Source organism: Pinus tabuliformis, chromosome 9, assembly GCF_031772625.1.
Source record: "Pinus tabuliformis cultivar Carrire ecotype Pingquan chromosome 9, CPIR1, whole genome shotgun sequence".
Classification (NCBI taxonomy): Eukaryota; Viridiplantae; Streptophyta; class Pinopsida; order Pinales; family Pinaceae; genus Pinus; species Pinus tabuliformis.
The window spans coordinates 1,268,702,805-1,268,715,233 of NC_142307.1; positions in this window are offsets into that span (position 1 = coordinate 1,268,702,805).

Below are 12,429 nucleotides of genomic sequence, written 5' to 3' on the forward strand. Positions count from 1 at the left end.
ATAATCGACCCCTTCCTTCTGTGCAAAACCTTTTGCCACAAGCCTGGCTTTGTGCTTGTCAAGTGAGCCATCAACTTTATACTTGTTCTTATAGATCCACTTGAAGCCAATTGGTTTGGTTCCTAATGGAGGATCAACCAGCTTCCAAGTGCCATTCTTTATCAGGGCATCATATTCCTTTTGCATCGCTTCTTTCCATTCATCATGAGAAGTAGTGTATTTGAAGGAAGTTGGTTCAAAATCTGTAGACAAATTCAATTCACAATCATAAGAAACATCCATATCAACAAGTGAATTAGAGTGATCTACATCACCTCCATTTTGCTAGTTTGAGTTTCTAGTTCCTGTCTTTCCAACCTCATCAGGATGAACACTTTCAAGTGTCTTTGTCAGCCACTTTGGGGGACCTTTCTCAGATGGTCCAGGTTGCTCCGTTGATTGAGTTGGGACTGAATCAAGATTGAGTCTCCCAATTCTATCAATCAAATCACTTAAAGTATCATCCGTTGTTGGAGTTTCATGTGGGGGAGAGAGTGCTTCAGAAGAAGATTTTACAAGTTGATTTAGCATAGGAACCCCCCCATCAAGATGTGGAATCTGATTATAAAATCCTTGAAATGATTTTTCATTTGCGAATCTATCCAAGCGATCAAGTTGCAACTCAACAACATTGTCAATTTTGGATGATTCAAGAAAGATTACATCTCTAGATACAACAAACTTTTTATTGACTTCATCATAGAGACGGTATGCTTTGGAGGTGTTTGAATACCCCAGGAAGATACACTTACGACTTCTTGCACCAAGTTTGTTTCTATGTACCTTTGGTATCAAGGCATAACAGGTGGAACCAAAGACCCTGAGATGCTTTATTGAAGGAATGTGCCCATACCACATTTCATAGGGAGTCTTGTTTCTGATAGCATTAGATGGACATCTATTCTTTATATATACAACACATAGAACTGCATCAGCCCAAAACATCAATTTTACATTTTTGAAAAACATCATGGAGTGCACCATATTTAAGATTGTCCTATTCATTCTTTCAGCTACACCGTTCTGTTGGGGATTATAAGGCACAGTTGTTTGATGTTTGATCCCATGTTGGCGAAGATAGTTTTCAAATTCATTTGAAGTGTATTCTTTTCCATTATCAGTGTGAATAGAGCCAATATGAGATTGTGCATCATTTTCAATCCATTTATGAAAGTTCTTGAATGTTTGAAAAGCATCAGATTTGTTCTTCAATAAATAAACCCAACACATTATGGTGTAGTCATCAATAAATGTCATCATATATTTGTTTCCATTTGCAGAAGGAACAAGCATTGGACCCCATAAATCTGAATGAATGAGTTCAAGTTTTCTATGTGCTATTGAATGTGAATCATGAAAAAACTATTTGCTATGCTTTCCTAGAATGCAAACATCACATTGCTTAAGTTTCCTAGGAATTGTAGGCAAACCAGTAACACCATTTTTCTTCAACAAGCGGAGGTTGTCATAGGTCAAATGTCCAAATCTAGCATGCCATAATAAACTTTATGGAAGTGTACCTTCTTCATAATGAGAATTGTATGAGAAATGTTGTGCACGAGCAGAGGTACCTTGCAGCTTGAGAAGCCTTTCTTCTTCTATTCCCCTCATGACAAGTGAGTGGTGAGATGCTTTTCTCACCTCAAGCTTGCCATCAAACATATGAATGGGGTGACCTCGCTGGCGGATGTGGACCAAGGACAACAAGTTTCTCTTCAACTGTGGGAGATATAGAACATGATGCAGAAGAAAATCTGGAAGACCAGGCAATTTGACCCTGATTGTGCCAAGCCCTGATAGCTTGAGTTTTGATTAGTCTGCAAAGTATACTGCTCCATCAATATTGTCAGTAAATTCTTCAAAAAAATCTTTTCTATGAGTCATGTGGCAAGTTTCTCTTGAATCAAGCAACCAATCATTTTTCCACGAAGCAAGTGAAGCATTAAATAAATCTTCATTTACTCCAATATTACATTGTGCCACAACATAATGAGCGGATTTAGGTGCTTTACCTTTGTCTGTGTCATTAGTTTTACCTTTGGCTTGGTTTCTTTGCTACTCAATTTTGTCCCAAGGTAACTTGCACGTAGAGGCATCATGTGATCCATTTCTTTTGCAGCGTATGCAGTGCAAATCTGAATTTTCTCCTTGAGAGTGCCTGCACCCCTGCCTCTAAATCCTCTTCCTCTTCGACCATCTCTTCCTCTGGAAGAATCTTGGGCAAGATTCTTTTCTTTATGAGCAAGGCACACAACGTCTTCAGAAGAAGATATGATTGAATGCATTGTAAAATCTAAGTGCTATAAAAATACTTCTGCGGCTAAAAAACTGATTCTAATATATGATATATGGAGGTAGAGGTATTATGTGATATTGTATCCCCTAGATTACATGCCATTGACCATCGAACGCTTCAACGTATGTGCTGTTAATGGATTTCGACCATTAAAAAAGGACATACCAAACGACAACAATATTTGAATAGTTTCCCCAAAATTTCTAAGTCTCCACACTTTTCTTTATGATTCTCAACAAGCTGGGATTATTTCCCCTCTTTACTTTTCCTAAAGAAAATTCAAAACCTTGTCTTTCATGTACCTATGACTATAGTGGTGCGGTCCCTTATTAATATATGCTAAAGCTTCATAATTTACATCCTTTCTTTATCATTTTATTTGAATCCCATGGTGTAAATAATAATGCAATTTCCTAAAGAAAATTCGAAACCTTGTCTTTCATGTACCCGTCGCTCTAGCCTGGCTCAAACTCGAGCGTTAATCAACAAATTGCAGTGAAAATTGGAAGGATTTTTTTTAGTGGATGCAACAAAGTTGCTGCAACGACTTCACAATAGGCATACACGGTCCATCGTTCAACCAACCCAACAAAAATGCCTAATGCACCAGGAGTTCAATGCATTCTTCAAGAATATTCAACACTGCTTCAATGCATTACTTAGAACAACAATCGACTTTCAAAGAAATAACACACAATTTCCAGATTTTACAGGAGAAGTTTCATCACACAAAGATGAGTATGATCCAACACACGCAGAACTCAAAATGAGGACAATAGTAGGAAAATACTAGTCCTTCACTAAGTAACAATCCTTCTTCCTGCTACGACACTCTAAATTCTAAAATGCGTAGGGGGGTGCTCTCCTTGGTGTTCCTTCCAGAATGTCGATGACATACGACTCGAAGACCACAGTCCAGGTGCAAGCAGACTCCATGAACTCGTTCAGCGTGGTCACCAAGTTGTAGTTGCGTAGCCGGTGCTCGCCTCTGAGAACGTGGAAGTTGATGGTGTGGTTTTCCGGGTCCAACTTCTCTAGGTGCTCCGTGCAGCAGCTTTTGGAGCACAACTTTTAGCAGAAACGCTTTCAACAATATTCATTGTATGATGGGGGAGAAGATTATACTGGGCAAGTATGTGAAACATGTCAGGATAGGTGAAGGATCGTATGGCAAGGTTTACAAATGCACAGTGAGGGAAATTTTAGCTCTCAAGAAAACTCGTTCTGGCTAGTAGCTTTTGGCTCTCTCCCTTTACGAAATCTATGGGATAAGATGGAGCTATTCTTTCTCAGCGTTGTGGGGATGTGGAGGATACGTGTTGTGGAGATGGGCATTTTTTTTTCCAATGACAAATTCACAATGTTTACAGAGATTGTCTAAGGTAGAGGTGGTAGCTGCTATGACAAGAGTCTCGATTTCATCGACAAGCAGCGAATGAAACCGTTTCAAAATTATGAGTCGGCTATATTCTGGGATGGGAGGTAGCGTCAAAGCTGCCAGGCAGAATCAGTAGAATAATGGTGAGAGAGCTGTTAGTTTGCATAGGCAGAATAGGGAGTTACAAAGCAGAGGGAAGCCAAAAATGAACCTGGCTCTAATACCATGTCAGACCAGGAGGTAACTCCTCAAAACAATTCATTTTATTCATTCAGGTTGGTCTTTATTATATACATGAGGGGGAGACTATTCATTTCATCTCCCGATGACTTTTCATATTTTCTATTATTTATTTACATCAGTTACACTTATTCACCCAATCCTGATGATTAGGTGTCAACATTAATGATCAACTGCAAATCATCAATTTGTATCCTCGTTTCTTCAATTTAGAGGTCATTCATGATTTAGGGCGTCCAACCACCTTAATAAAAATTTATATTATAATCCAAAATTTCCCAAGGACAAAAGCTATGGCCCTTGCTATTGGGTTGTTGAAATGTTTATCAAGTTTTTTTATTTAATGGGGGAAGACCTCCTTAAGGTGTTGGAGTATTCCAAGTTTGAAGGTTTAATCTCAAGTGGACTAAATGTGACCTTTGTTTCCCTGATTTTGAAGAAGTTTGATCCTGATACTTTTAGTGATTTCAGTCCTATTTCCTTGTGCAATGTGGTTACAAGATTATTGCACAATTTATAGAACTGAGATCGAAGGATGGGATGTCTAGAGTTATGTCACAAAATTAGTTTGGATTCATATGTAATAGATTCATTTTCGATGTTATTGGCATCGCACAAGAGGTATTTTATATTGTCAAGGTTAACAAAAAGCCAATGGTGGTCATGAAACTTGATCTTATAAAAACAAATGATAGGGTGGATTGGTCTTATCTACAACTTCTACTTCACAAAATGGATTGGGGGCTCAAATGGTAAGATGGATAATGGCATGTGTTCTTTGGCCAATTTCTCCATCATTTTAATGGAGCTCCTACTAGTTTTTTCAAAGCAACTCGAGGACTAAGACAGGTTGTCCTCCTTCACCCTATCTTTTCCTATTGGTCATGAAAGGACTGAGTAAGGCTTTTATTCAAGCCAATGCTATGGGTGATCTTTCAAAAATTCATATCACTCCTTCCAAGGCCATTACTAATTTATTGTTTGTCGATGATGTGATTTTTTTCGAGAAGGGAACAACTTCTGAATGGTATAGTTTTTTTAGACATTTTAAATACATTTTTCAACGCTTCGAGGATGGTTATCAGTCTAGAAAAATCTCTCTTCCTTACTAACAACTTGGAGGGAAGGGATGAAACTTCTATTAAGTAGTGTCTTCCTTACATGGGTACTTTGGACAAGGGCTAAAATATCTTGGATACTATATGGGGATGGCATGGCATTATCATAGATTCATTCAGGACGTTTTCGAAAATCAGACATCCAATAACATCTCTGCAAATAAAAGGGGTGAAGTTTCAGTGGGCATCAAAGTGTGTAGCCAGATTTGAGCAACTCAAGTATTTGCTGATGCGTGCAACCATCTTAAGGATTGTTGATTAGCTTTCACAAATACTTGTAAGGAAGGATTGGGTGGAGTACTAAGATAGAAGGAACATGTAATTTTCTATGAATCAAGGAAGTTTAATGAGAATGAAAGAAATTATGTCACTCATGAATTAGAACTTGCATATATCATTCACGCATTAAAAATGTGGAGGCATTGCTTGATCAGGTAGAAGTTCTTGTTGATGTCAGACCATGTGGGGTTGAAATATTTATTCGACCACCCTAAATTGAATGGAAGAAATGTCATATTGTTAGCCCTCATCGATGAATTTGACTTTGATATCAAGTACATCAAGGGTGAAAAGAACAAGGTGTTGATGCACTTAGCAGAAGTCTACAAGTAAACCACTTGGAAGCCATAAGTTCTTGCAACTTTAGCATCAGGGAAAATATCAAGGAAGCTTTGGTACTAGATGAATGCTTCTAGTATGTACAAGATTGTTTGCAAAAATATCTAGATGCACCTTTGAGTAAGAACTACACACTCACGGGCTCAGTTGAGGCAGAAATACAAGAAACTAACTGTTTGTAAGGTATTGAAGCAACATGAGAGTACTAGGAGGGGGGAGCTCTTCTCCCTCCTATCAAAACGTTCTGATAGATAGAGGGAAGGTTATCCAAGGAGGAGTTGGACAACTTTCCCAAAAGGTTGGAGGGATTGGCTCTGGAAATAGTAAGGTCCCAACAAAAAATATAGAGGTAGTTGGCACCAATATCGAAGAAAGAAAAGTGGTCGAATTAGTGGAGGATAAATAGTCTAAGAAGTCAATACTAAAAGGAGGATGCAAGCCTAAGTCAACAAAGACACCAAAGGTAACCTTGACTAGCCCACAAACCCAGGCCCATAGGGACCACATGAGGACATATGCGTTAATTTGTAAATTTATCGGGATCTGGCCTAATGAGAAGCTCCTCAAATCGTGGATTTCATATGTTTGGAAGCCTAAAGGGGAAGTGGGCCTTCACCTAGGCTCTAAAGGTTTTTTCCTGGTAGTATTTTCTAATCTTGAAGGAAAAGATAGAATATTTGAAGGAGGTCCCTATTTCCTATCATCAGCGGAATTATACATGAGGCCCTGGAAGGAGAACTTCACACCAGAACAAGATACCTTCACCTTTATGTCGGTGTGGATTAGACTATATTCAATTCCATTGGATTACTAGCTCCCAAAAACTCTTGAGTCCATTGGTAACTACCTGGGATGCTTTCTGAAACTCTCAGAGGTCACCCAACAAGGCTAGTATATAGCGTACACTCATATATGTGTGGAAATGAACATCTTTGGAGCCCTCCCTGAAGCAGTCCAACTCAAATTATAGGATGAGAGATAGACTAAGAGTACTGATTATGAACAAAAACTTGTTTTGGTGTCGCCGATGCCATGAACATGGGAACCTTATCTAGGATTTCCCATTAAATGCCAAACCCAAGAAGTCTAAGCCTAATCCTGACAAAGATGGTGATGGTTTCACAAATGTTGGTACAAGGGGGAAGGATGGAAGGATACAACAACAATGAAACCATAGTGGGAACAAAGAGTAAAAAAAGCGTTATGAATTGTTGACCGAAGAAATTAGTGAGACGAAGCCAAAACAATAGCCCGAGCAAGAGATATTAGAGAAAGAAACATCAGAGAGTGATCTTCCAGCAAAAGAAGAGACACTGAAGTCACCCACGTAACACTAGGAGAAAGAAGGTGAGATTAACATCCCTCCACAGTTGGACGAGGATTTGGATATGACACCTAGTGAGACTGGGGTTGAAGATCTAGATCTGTCAGAAATAATGGAGCAGGGAAGCTTGGATCTCCTGCAACCTAGAACAATGGAAAACGTAAGGGATGGAAGTGACCCCAAAGGACCAGATTGATCAGGTGCAATACATGTTTCTAACAAGAGAAGAAAACTAGAAAAGAGGCTCTAAACAATCACATGGAGAAGCAAAGGGCCTGAGAGTCAAACTAAAGATCCAGAGCATTCAGATCCCAAAGAAAACCCAACGGAAAATAGGTCAGAAAACAAACAACGTTGCACTTAGGGAACTAGGATCTCTATTGATAAATTCAGGTAATATGAAACCCTAGAGTACAAACTCCCCGCCTCCTCTTTTCCATTGAAAATTCTAACATGGAATATAAGGTACATGAATATTCCCCGAAAACAAAAAATTTCCAAAGGAAAAAATGAAGAAAGAAAATCCAGATATCATGTTCGTTTAGGAAACAAAATGTACAGCGGATGGTATGAAAATAGGCACTGGAAAATTCTAGTCTAAATATGATTGTGTAGATATAGAATCTATAAATTAGGTAGGAGTACTATTATCTTTATGGAATCCCCAAGAAATCCAAGTGGTATCCTCTGAGGCCTCTTGTCATTCCTTCACTTTGGTTATTCAGTACATATATTCAGTACATAGGATTGCTGGATCTAGTCCTTTGCACTAATGTTTACGACCCACACGGGAATGAAGAGAAGATTGAGTTTATCCAGTCCCTATAAGCCCTTTGAAGAAGGTACCCCACATCAAAATGGATCCTGGTAGGAGATTTCAACATGATCCTCTCCCTGGCAAAAAAAAAAGGAGGTACCATAAAACTACACAGAGATGCATAATATTTTCAAAATATGATTGGGTGCTTAAAGCTGGTGGACTTAGAGACCTCAAATGGTGTATTTACCTAGACAAATAAAAGGGGGGAGAAATACCTACTTTTGGAAGAATGGCCTTTTGGGTTTTTTTCATATCTATATGAATATGGAAGATTGTATTTTTAGATGCATATGAAAAAGGTTTAAAATCATGATATCTAGATGAGTGAGATTTCAATGTTAAGGTGACATGGTGTTGATAGGGATTACAGACATAGTGCTACTGCGGTAAAGGCTTAGGTGGAACCCATCATAAAGGTGACGTAGACTGGTGGATGTTTTCAATCTAGAAATCCAAAATTCTAGCTAATGATTAAATGGAGAATTTAATATTTTCCATTGAAAAATGCAACAAGAGTTTTTGCCTTGATTAAATTGAGAAAATTCAGTTTTTCACATCAGCAAACAACTTGGATGCAGTTAACTTGTGTTGCATGGTTTGTGTCACCCAGTTTACTCGGTAAATTCGAGTTGGAGGAGTTAGAGTTCAGTTAAGCATGTGTGATTGCTAATTTGTAGTAAACAATGTCAGTTATTTCAAGTTGTTTTCAGTTAAACTAGTTCCAATTGTTGGAGGAACTAGTGGAAGGTCAGGTGTGTAGGGTGACTTCAATATAACTCTGTGATCATCTAGTTAACAGATCAATCATCACAAAATATCTAGTGCATGCAGAGAATTCGAGTTACCCAGTTGAGGTGGATATTCCAAGGTAGTGTAACATCAGTTGTAGACTAGTCTTGAGTGTAGTACAGGTGTTGCATGTAGTCAGATGATAACCTTGGAAATTACGTAATCCATTTTGGAGAAATTCCTAAATAATATGGGCCAAATTTCTCAGTAATTGCGCAAGGAAATAGGGGCTCCAACAGAGGAAAAAATTGACTAAGTATGGGTTAGAGCTTCTCAGTGAGCAGAGAGAGAGGTTATTCACTTATAGGTTGTGCTCAGTTGAAAAAAACAATTGCAATACATCTCTATTCATAAAATTAATGCAGGCAAACATTGAGGTTTTTAGAAGATTGCTTTCCCCGGGAAGAATATTGTGTGCATGTGTGTTAGTTCTTATCACACGTCTAAATTTTTGTTCTAGATTGTGAATTAGTTTCTGTAGAGTAGGTTTGTGTCTTGTGAATTTGATTAAAATTTCATGAGCAGTTGCAAATCTACACCATAATATCTACATTTTCTTAGATCTGGATGTTGACCTATTGATCGAACACTTTTCCCAGATTGACAGTTTTTGGAAATTCTGGATGAATCTAAAAATTTGGAAATATGGAAGATTGGAGACATTGAACTTTTAATAAACGATTGTCAATAATTTTCCTAGATCCAAATGCAAGCTAGCAGGCCGACATGTTCGATTATGAAAGTTTCAACTTATGAGGTGGTGACACATGGGCATACGCCTACCACATGTCAACAATATTTGATAGCTAACATGGCATTGTATGTTAGTGACATGTTGGAAAAATTACTTTTGTGTGTCAATGTTGTAGATGTTAATGTGGCTCTAAGAAAGGTAAATTTTGAGAGGGCCATATTTTTTTGTGCTGTCTGAAAATTTGATAAAGTTTATATGATAAAAAAGCTCTCGATGAGTAAAATATAATGGTGATATTAGAAAATTAAGGTGGTTAAAAGGAGAATTTTTTTTAATGATCCCATGTTAATAAATTTATCTTGGAGGTTGGGTTTGTATGCTCCATACCCTCAAAAATTCCTTGATGAGATTAGATATTATAACATTTAACATAATTACCAACTTAGTGATGACTATGATAACAAAACAAGAACTCTAGCTCTTAGAAACCCATTTTTTGTGTTAAAAGTGTTGAAATTTCTAAGTCTAACCTGTTAGAATTCTTCCTGTACTATCTGGTTTATTTCTCCTACTATTTAATTACTTAACAAGTTATTTACCATGTAAATACTGAAAATAAACACAAGTACAGTATCAACATCTATAGATCATCAACTGAAAGAAAACAAGCACACAAGTGACACTGTTATTTTTGGACCAATGTCCTCGGAAAAACCCAATGCGGGAAAACCGGTGCATCTATTCAAAGGGTTATATTATTATGCAATTTATTTGAGTACAACTAGATGCCTAAACCGGCTCACCCGATAAAGAAAAATACATGATAGCAATACCTCTATATCTGGAAATAGGTATTCAGAAAACCTGTGCCGTGAAACCCTCTCCCGCACAACTGAAGCTCAACGCTAGCCCTTCTGGCCTCTACGATAGCCTTCTACTACCCTGCATCAGCCCTGGGACTCTCTGCGTTAGCCCTCTGAGGCACTGTGCAGCCTCTGCATCACTCACTCTGACCTCTTCATGGATGACATAGTCTCTCTGGCTTTGCGTTGCCTTTGCTGGGCTCTGGGTAACCTGGACTGACTGTTGCTCTGTCTCTCTCCACTTCTTTGTTGGTCTCCCAGTATTGTCCCTGCCTCTCTGCCTCATACTCACTGCCCCTCTTTTCGGATCACTGATTCACTTTTTCTTAGCAACCCCGCTCTAGCAAAATGAATGACTAATCAATCTGGTGTATTCTCCAACTCACCCTCAAGCCTCCTCTTATAATTTTCTCGTTGGTCCTTCAACGGCCAATATTAAATCTCTAATCAATGACTAAGATTATATTTGGCTTGATCCATGAATTTTGGAACCTTCTAACCCAGTTTTATATCAATACTCATTAATATTTTATTTTTCCTAAGTTTAGACTTAGGAATTCCATTAAAAATATTAATTATTTTAATATCTTCCAAACCGGTTAGAATTTTCCCAAACCATTTTTGGGTCTTGGATATCTCATGTGCTTTAGCCTCTCCACCAATTTTCATGGCTAGATCACATCCGATGTAACCCCAAATCAACACTCCCTCTTAGCGAGGACTGTGCTCTAGTAATACTCCACACTGAGTATCACACTGATTATCCAGCATTGGTCCCGTGCTGATGTTAGGCCTCCCTACCCAACATCCTCTGCATCCTGTATTGTTTCCCATGTCCCTGCCACTGCCACTGCTACATCCGTGCTACTGCTAGTCCAACCTCCCAGCACTGCAAATGCACTACATCCCCCTCTCACCATGCTGCATTGTGCTACTGCACTGCAACTCAGTTACTGAGAAGTAAGTAACTGATCCACCCAAATCTAACATCCCTGTCAAGCTAGAAACACTTCCGATGTTGACACTCCCTCTGTCGCTAACAAGTGCTCCCTCTACTAGCCTCTACGTTGCTGCAACAGCTCCCTGCATCTCGCACTGTTGCACACCTCTCTATGTCATCCTGCATCGGTGCAACACTCTCGTGCCTCTCACACTGTTGTAGCCTGCTAGCCTCACGTTGTCCGGGGAATCCTGCATTGTAGCACTCTCAGTCACTTCATCTGCATCCGTCTCTACCGTCATTTGTCAGTCCTACTACTCCTCTTCGGGGCTCCCGTAGCAAGGTATAATCCAAGAGGTTGGGTACCTCAAGAATCCTACCCATCATCGCCTGTAGTCCTCTTGACTATAACTCGATGTCTCCCCACTTCTTATCAAGTGGCACATGAGCACTCATGGCACAATTATCCTCCTCCTCAACTTCTTTCTCTACCTTTGCGAGCACTGCCTTCGTTTCTGAAGCCTCTTCCTTGCTCTTGTTCCTATGACAATGGTTTGAAAAATGACCCAGTTCCCCACAATGGAAGCACTTGACCTTGGAGAGGTCCTTCTTCTTCCTTTTCTCCTGCTTTCCCACAAATGCTAGAGCCACATCCTCTTCTTCCTCCTTCTTGATCCTGACCCCTTTTCCACTACTCCCTGCCTTGGTCAGTCATCTGATCTCTTCTTGACGAAGAGTCGCCCACAGTTCTTCCCAATCTGGAAAACTTGTCCTACCCAGTATGCTCTTAAAAAATACCTCCCAATCCTCGGAAATTGCGTTCAATTTGGTCCTTGCCATCAATTCCTCATTCGGCGTGGCCCCTATGAAAGTTAGCTGATCACGGATCTCCTTCAAGCGACCGAGGAAGACATCTATTTGCTCTCCCTTCTGCATCTGGTATGCCCTTAGTTGATTTTCCAAGTGCATCTTCCTCTGTATGAAAGTATGTTGGTACAATGTCTTCAAGGCATCCCACATCTCCTTTGTCGTTTCCTTCTCGGCAATATGTGGTACCACATGATCCTTGACTCCATTAAGGATGATGCACTTAGCCTTAGCCATTGCCTCCTCATACCTTTCATTAGCTACTGGGTCAACTGGGACAACTATCACTCTTGTGACGAAGCCCTTGAGGCGATGTCTATCTAGAATGGACAAGATCCTAGCCTTTTAGACCACAAAGTTGGATGCTCTGTCCAACCTATCCTGATCTCTCAACCCATTCACGGCCATCTCGCTACTCTTCTTTCGACTCCTCTGAGTCTCTC